This window comes from Pelodiscus sinensis, chromosome 4 (assembly GCF_052426305.1).
Source record: "Pelodiscus sinensis isolate ZL-2025 chromosome 4, ASM5242630v1, whole genome shotgun sequence".
Lineage (NCBI taxonomy): Eukaryota > Metazoa > Chordata > Testudines > Trionychidae > Pelodiscus > Pelodiscus sinensis.
Genome location: NC_143055.1, coordinates 58,580,450 through 58,589,641, shown reverse-complemented (window position 1 = coordinate 58,589,641; position 9,192 = coordinate 58,580,450).

The following is a 9,192-nucleotide window of genomic DNA, read 5'->3' as shown; positions in this document are numbered from 1 at the left end:
GCCCATACTAAAAAAAAAAAAAAATTACAAACCTGAGGGATTTGAATTTTGATAGCATTGGTGTCAAGGATGTGCCTTTTGCTTTCCTGCTGTGCAGTGGGAAGCTGAATGATTCATTTCCATTCTCCTAACATCATAGAATTGTAGGACTGGAAGGACTTCAAGAGATTTTCTAGTCCACTCCCCTTTATTCATGGCTGGACTGTTTTATCTAGAGCATCCATGATGGGTGTCTGTCTAACCTGCTCTTAAAATCTCCGATGATGGAGATTCCACAACAGAGGCAATTTATTTCAATACTTAACTTCCCTATCAGTTAAGAAGTTTTTTCCCCTAGCCACAAGCTACACTGTCAAAGAAAGCTATTAGATTGGTTTGACAGGATTTGTTTTGACAAATCCATTCTGACCGTTACGTATCACCTTACTACCTTCTAGATATTTACAAATTGATTGTTTAGTTATTTGTTTAGTTACCTCGATTGTCTTTCCAGGTATTGAAGTTAAGATGAGTGGTTTATAATTCCCACATTGTTCTTATTCTCATTTTTATAACTCAGCACTATATTTGCTCTTTTCTAGTTCTTTTCATCTGTTTTCCAGTGCTTTTTCAAAGATAGTCACTAATGACTCCGATATCTCCTCAGTTAGCACCTTGAGTATCCTGGGATGTAGTTCATCAGGTCCAGTGAGTTGAAAACATCTAAGAACTTTTTAACTTGTTTTTTCCTTATTTTAGCTTCTGATCCTACCTAATTTTCACTGGCATTCATTAAGTTATATGTCCAGTTGTTACAAAGCTCATTGTTAAAAACTGAACCAAAAAACTCATTAACGCATTTAACACTCTGCCATTTCCACATTTTTTGTTATTATTTCCCCTGATCCCTCCCTGTAATGAGTGGGGGTGGCTGCTCACTGATCCCGAGGGGGAAGAACCCTTTTCTGAGCCTGTACGGGCAGAGCCATGTCTTATCCCTTTAACTCCAAGGAAGCCAAGGGGCAGGGCAGGTAGGATAAAAGCCCAACACAGGACCTCAGTAGAGTCTGAGCCACTGGAGGAAGCAGAGGCCTGCCCTGAGCTCCAAGCCAGGAGGGCCCTGAGGACCTTACAGAGGCTGAAGACAGGCCTGGACTGTTGGGCCCCTGTTCTGAAGAGGAGACTTTTTTTTTTTTTACCTTGCCAGAGGGTGCAACGGCACTGAGAGCCAGCAGCCCATGTGGGGCCTGGTAGATGCTGAGGGGGAGTCAGGAAGTGGCCCAGAAGAAGCTGATGACTTTTAGGCTAATCTTATTAAACTTTAGAATGTGTCTACATGTTGTGGACTGGATCCCCGCTGACCCCAATGGCAGCAAAGGCTGCCATTGCTAGGGCCCTGGGCTGAGACATGGTGGAGTGGGAAGGGCCCACATCCCCCCTGCCATCCCACTTACTCGGTGGCAATCTTCCCCTCCTTCCTTGTGCCTAAGGCACTGTGGTTGTATTGGTGCCCTGCCCTGAACCAGAGCTTATTAACTGTGGGTCTGTGTTTGTTCTGCTGCCCCACCATGAACTAGGGCCTGGAGTCTTATTGACTGGGGGACTGTGTTTGTATTGCTTTCCACCCTGTACTCAGGGCCCAGGGTTTGAAGGAAGATTCTGAACATTTAGTTCCAGGCCTGACCACAGGTCGGGGACCCAGGACTCAAGGCAGCTGTCTTACACTCGCCCATTGAACAATGGCTCTGCCCCATCCTTGGATGTCTTCTTGCTTCTAATGTATTTGCAGAATGCTTTCTAGTTACCCTTTATATCTCCAGTGAGTTTAATCTCATGTTGTTTCTTGGCCATTCCTACATGCTTGTGTTGTTTGTTTTTATTCATCTTTAGTAATTTAATCTAGTTTCCACTTTTTTGCAAGATTCTCTTTTGTGTTTCAGATCACTGAAGATCTCTTGAGTGTTTTCTTGCCATACTTCTTATCTTTCCTGTAGTGGGGTTGTTTGCTCTTATGCCCTTAATTACTGTCTTTGGAAAACTGCCAATTCTCTCGAACAGCTTTTCCCTCGAGACTTGCTTTACATGGGCTCTTACCTACAAACTCCCTGTGTTTGTCTGCCTTCTTGAAATTCATTTTCTTAATTGTGCTGTTTTCCTTCCTAGTATTCCTTAGTACAGGAGTGGGCATTAAGTAGGTGGTCTATCTGCCTAGCTTTCTGAGAATGGGAAATGCAGATTATAGTTTTTGCAAATCCACACCAGGATCTTAGCAGAGGCACTCCTGGTCAGGTTCAGTGTCTGTATACAAGTTCAGGTCCTAACCATGATGATTATATTACAACTCCCTCTTAATAAACTCCCTCTCAAACTCAGCAGTTTGCAGTCCCCTTGGTCATTTAGTCTCTGGCTTTCAAGATCCTGTCTTAGATCAATCCTAGCCCCTCGTTAATTGTACAGGGGAAAGACGATCTTCGGCACACAATGCTAACTGAGCCTGTAACTTTAAATTAGTTGAGAAAGAAAAACACAATCAGGAAAAAAACGAACAGCCAAACAAGCTCATCCCACCAAAGTTAATACTCATACCTTGTTTGTGAGGCAGATGGATTGCCTTCTTTCCCTCTCAAACTCTCCTATTTGCTGTCCCCACCTCACTGTCATTTTTTAAATCTCTCATGTACGTTTTCATGTTTTTGGTCTTTTGTCCTGCTTTAGTAAGATTTTTTTTCAAACACAAATTCTGTTCTGGAAGAATATTTCCTTTAGTTCCTTTAGCTCTAGCATCTTCATGGTAAGGAATCACCCATCTTTCAAAGAGGGACTTTTACATGTTTCTATGAAAAATCTTTCCAAAGGTGGCCAAGCTTCTGAAAATTGTAATTTGCACTTATTCAGTAGAGGTTTGTTAGCGACGGGGGGCTCTTTTAATTCTGGCATTTTCTAAGTTTAGAGGGTTTGAATTAGCAACTTTAATATTCTACATAATTTTGGGGTGTGTGTGTATATATATATAGAGAGAGAGAGAGAGAGTATTAAATTCTACTATGACTATAGCAATACTAATATGCCTTTATAATAGAGGTCTCATATAAGGCACTGTAACATGTAATTTAAATTGCCAGTTTGTTTTTGGTTATCAATACTAGTACAAAACTCTTTCCAGTAGCGGACAGAAACCTTCATTTATTTTAACTGGAATATTACAAAATGTTGTGAACATTTAGTCAGAAATTTAGTGGGTCATGATATCTCCAAAAAAATTGCTTGACAGTGAGAAAAAGAGCAATGGGTATCTTTTGCCCACATAGCTCTAATTTCCATCTGGAAATACATACAAATAAAAAAGCTCTGTTTAAATGTCTCTGGTTTCTCCATTCACCTGTAAGAATATTGGTTTCCTGCGTCATTTGTTGAAAACAGGTCATTGTAAGATAAATTACCGCTAGTGTTTTGTGGTAATATGACTCACCAAGGTTCTTTCCTGATGTGTACTTTAATTACTAAGGTTTAGTGTGATGTCTGCTCTGCTATTCACCTCAACTTGCTGTTCTTTAAGGATAGCTGAAATCTAAATATCACTTACAGAAGTTAAGCTGAACACAAAATATGCATCATAACTCATAACTATTCAGTTTGATTTTTAAGATAACATACCTAATCTATGGAAATATTTTAAAAATAAGTGCATAAGTACAGAATAATTCATCTTTAAAGAGATTTTTTTCACTAATTATGTTTTATTAGCTAAAAGTTCCCAGAAGACACAGATATTTAAGTATTAGTATGGGAAGATTTAGGATCTTACAAGTTGTATAAAGAATGTTCTTTTTATGAGTTAAGAAGTAAAAAGAGATTTGTTTAGAAAAAACAAATAGTTCCTGGCAAAAGTGAAACAGAAGAATATTAACCAATTTCATCCCTAGAGTAGATTCACTGTTATGAATGGAATTGACAGACATGACAATTTCCTGTATTCCATATCCATGGATAACGTATTATGAGAGTGTATTATTGTGGAACAGGAATGTGTATAATCTTTCTAGAGGGGAGATGTGCTAGAAAAGAGACCTGAGAGTTTAAAAAAAACAAACAACCCTATACTGAAATCATGACAGACAAGTATGCATTTTGGAGACACTAAGTTGTAAGTGGATTTCCTGGAGAATCCTTAAGAAGTGTTTACATTTCCCCAGCTTTGGTTATGCAAAGTCAAAGGCCTGAGCTATATAAAATAACAACTGCTGTGTTTAGGCTCTCTTCTGGGTACAAGATGGATGAACTTGAAACCCATCTGTGGAGTTTGAAGAATTGAAATCTACCAGATCCCTAGTTTAGAGTTGGAGGTCTACGCTTTTTAGCATGTATATAGCTAACTTTATTGTGTTAATATGTGATTACTTGAATAATAAGTGTGCTTGCTTAAGGAGGATAGGTTCTTCAATGGCTATTAACCAAAATAATTAGAGCTCCAATCCCATGCTTTGCTGTCCTTAAACCTCTGACTGCCAAAGATTGTGTTTGGATGGCAAGGAAAAGATCACTCAAGAAATTGCCCTTTCTTTTCATCCCTCTGAAGAATCTGGCACTGGCTATTGCTGGAATACAGGATGATGGGTTTAAATGACTATTGTTCTGATCAAGCATGTCCCTTCTTATGACCACAAAGCTCCTTCTGTGAGAACACAACTGTGGGAGGCATGGCACTCAAAGAGCAAGTAAATCACAATTGCTGGCCTTTTGCAGCAGTCTGGTTCATTGGGGATAGCACTATGAAAAAGGGAACCATGTAACCGTAGAATTCCTAGTTAGGAGGCAGTGAGATATGGATCTCCACACAGGTGATGACAGGTTACGACTGAGACCCAGAAACGTAAAGGCTATGGCTTCCATAAATATCCAGTCGTCCACCCAGTTCTGTGAGAGCCCTTTTTAAATTTTCAAGGCAGCTTTGGACTTAATTATCTTAAGTAATCTTGGAAGACTGCAAACTTTGTCATCTGTTTACCCCCTTTCCCAGATTATTTATTAATATGTTGAACAGCACTAGTCCCAGTACAGATCCTGCTTACCTAACCAATGTTTCCTGCCATTTGTTTCCTACCTGTTTGGGGCCATAGTTAACAATAAATGTCGAAGAGTTAAGATTACATTACTGCTGGCCAAGGAGAGTGTTTTTGTTTAATAATCTAATTAAATTGAAGTTTAGTTGTCTAAATTTAGGCACCCAGATTTATAGGTTATAGTGATATAATAGAATTTATGTATTTTAGTGTCATAGAATTTTTCTAGTTCACATATATTACAGTGAAAACAGTAGAATAATGGTAAATCATGAGAGAGTAAAAATGTTCTACAACCAGTTCAAAATAGGAGCCAAAGTATCATTACAATCAGCAATCTGTAAGCTGCGCAAAAGCCTAAATTCATATTCATTCAAAAGTTTCCTTTTAAAATATAACAGAGAGACCCAAACACTTTTATGATACTGGAAGGGTGAGAGAACATATTAGTTGAATTTTAGACTTTCTAATGCTCTGGGTACATTAAGTTTAGTGATGAAATCTCGGGGCAGAATTAGAGGTATGTAAGGCTTATTGGTGAGGGAGATGGGTGAGAAAATTTGAACTATCCCATGGAAGCAAGTCGTGTCATGAGAGCTTAATGGTAGAAATGAATGAAGTTAAGAAATGTAAAAGTGAAGAGAGATAAAAAGAAAGAAAGAGTCTTAAGATGGAAGGGGAAGTTTACAGAAAGGGTAAAATTGGCTTTGAAATACCCTTATCCCCATACTTGGTAATGCCAGCCACTGCAGTGTATAAGGCAAAGACAGATAGATAGTGTTTACTTAGGGAACTCAGCATGAGCTTAGCAGACATTTACTCAACACTGGCCACTTGGTTCATGATTCAATAGATCTAAAAGCTGCAGACCCCTTCAAGTGTGCACACACGGGTTAAAGCTTGCTTTACAGTCCAGACAGAGTAGTGGCAGAGATCTCCTTGCATAGGTGCTACCCAACTCTCACATACAACACTCGTTTTCTTAAGTTCTGCACTCTGTGTTATGTTTTGAATTTTGCTTTTGAGAGGAAGTAAGCCCCGAAAAGAGAATGATGGAGCAAGAAATTTTTACTTAAACATATTTCTGCACACAGTCTATATTTAGTTACAAAAACATATCTGATTGCATTCTCACTCAACACATTTCCTTTCCCTGACAACATTCTTGTTTTACGCAAGAACTTTTTAAAAAAATTTCCAGAGTACTTTAGAATGGAAGTCCTCTTACTGTTTCTCATATCCCTAACCCTCTAAAACTTGTGCCATTAACATATTCATTAATGTACTCCTTTGGACGTTTTTCTTTGAAGAGCTGATTTTGCATTTACTTTGCACAGATTTTGAAAGACTTCAAAATGTTTAAAGTTTAATTTTTATTATCCATTTCTTTTCATATTTTTTTATACATTTTGGCCCAAGGGCTTCTTTGATTGTCACTTCAATATACTGTATAATGAATGGATTTCCTTATTTTAAGTAGCACTATTTTTCTTAGAAAGCTGCAATGTTAATCAAGATTGACAGTTAATTTAGGTCAAAGAATTTAACTCCTGAAAATATTTCAAATATTAGAAAGCAGATGTCAGCAAACTATATATGGTTTAATATTTTTATCTTCTTCAATTATCTCTTTTAAGGACATTGTTGGAGTGAGGCATTTCATAATCAGTGCTAAAACTGATTCATTTCTCTTTTATAGTGATAAGGGGATATAAAATTCTTAATTTTATCCAAGGATGCAGAATCAGACAATATCAAATCAAAGATAAGCACATTCACTAAAGTATATGATTATGGAGTGTTGTATTGTATGTGGGACTGTATGAAAATAGTAGGCATTTTTTCACCTGACCTGTAGTAATATATAACTTATGGAAAATATGCGTCCCATATTATCTGCATAAGAACATTTTAATAGCTTTGTGTTGGTGATGCTGAAGAGAAAATAAAAGGTAGACAACTTCTAGGCAGCTGGTGTGTTGACTATCTAGCTGACAAATATGGATTGAACCCCTCAATTCTGGCACTCTCTGGGTGTGTCTAGACTATATGGCTCCATCAATGGAGCCATGTAAAGTAGTTTACCCGACATAGTCAATGAAGTGTTACTGTAATCTTTTAACAGAATGGAGAAGTGTCATGAAGACTAGCTACTCCAGATGGTTACTTTGTAACCGTAACCTGGTCTCATCCGCTAGGGATGGTATATTAGGTGCATACCCTCATACCGTATCTGATCACCGGTAGAGTATAATCTCTCAGGGATATTAGACGCGTATAAAATAAAAACTTAACCACATAAGTTTAAGTGGAAACCACAAGACTATATTGTTTAACAGCAAATTTAACAAACAATACCTTGAAAGGAGCTTGAGGGGCAGTCCCTCACCTAACTAAAACTTAGAGTCCACAACGCAGAGGGTGATTGAGGTGTTGCTGGTGACCTACAACCTCACGGCTAGTTAAAAGCCTTAAGGGAGGAACTACCAGGCATCCCTCAACGGATGATCCCGACGATTGGCGACCTTCAATCCTTTGGCTAGTTTAAAGCCACAGGAGAGGAACAGCCAAGGAGATCCCTCGAAGTACAGGTAGGGAGCGATGGCGGTCGGTTCACCTTCCGTGAAGCCTCTGGCCCTCGACACCTCTTCTCTGCAATTCGGAGTGGCAGGATCAGGCGATGGAAGACTCTGTACTATACTAAATCTATCCTAAAACAAAACCCTATCTAAACCACGACACGCCCGAAGAACAGATTTGACGACGTCCTCTAAAAGGACTATATTAGTTTAAAAGGAGGAAGCATGACCTTCCGTCAGCTTCTCCAAAAGAAATAACTTTACAGGACCTCTTTCATTCTAACCTAGGTTCTCTTTCTCTCTCTCTCTCTCTATACCTAAGCCTAAAGACCTATCCCGATGGAACCCAAGAACCCGACGTGACAGCAACTGCTGCGCGGCAGAGACTTTAATAGCCTGGGCTCATACATATTCATAAATTCCGTGGTATGATCTGATTGGTTTAGAAAAGATGCTATTCCAGCATAGTTTAAAATCATTGGTTGACACTTTAGCTTATGCATATTCATAGATCATTCAAATTTCAACAGGTATACTAGCTTTTACTTTTAAATCCCAACAACTATGTATACAGGTAGCTGTGGCACGTGACAAGATATTGACTTAAAATGGATGTCTATAGAATTCTTAACTTAAAATGGAGTTTTGGACTCCATTTTGAAATATGACGTGTATATATATATATAAAAATTAGTCTTACATAGATTTTACAGTGGTTAGGCATTCAAATATACAGCTATCAGTCCTGTATTTTACATACACTGTATATGATGATACATTATAGACTCACACTAGATGTTACAATGGCATTCACTTGGTTACATACTTGTTACATATTACATAGATATAACCTTGGTATTACAGTTCTGCTTACAGAAGCAGGTTTCACAAGGCATAACGGAGAGGTCGACAAAGGCTTCCCTTATTAACCGCTCCGTGTCAGGACTGCCGCGCTGTGCCAGATCAGCTGATTGTTGGCACAGTGAAGCGGCCATTTTTATTTTAACGAAGCGGGGATTATTTAAATCCCTGCTTCATTTACTATGTCGGGTAAACTACTTTACATGGCTCCGTCGAAAAAGCCATGTAGTCTAGACACACCCTCTGGTGCAGCAATATCTATGGTCCAGCATGATTTTAGTTAACTGGATGTCCTCTTATCATGGGTGTGGCCAAGTTGTCTGTGGTCCCATAAAGTTTGTTTACAGCGACCAGTCCTGGCTGTGTTCTGTGCTGCTACTTAGTGCTAATTTACCCCTAAATGTCTTCTAAGAACCCAGTAAGCAGTGGCCGTGTTGGTAATGATGCTAGACAATATTGGCCTCTGTTACTGTTTATGTCCGTCCCCCACACACTCTGGGAGAGGGGGAGGGAACCATCCCCACCTCCAGGAGTTCCTGTCTATGCCGTGCATCCCGACTTCCCGGTACTTGCCACCAATCCTTTCGAGTTGTTCTTAAATTGTCAAGGTCCTTTGAATGCCAAGAGGGAAGGAAGACCTGGGCTCTTCCTCACTCCAGGTCTCAGCCCAGGACCCTGAGAACAGGTATTACGGCTACCTGTTTGGCCGGTGG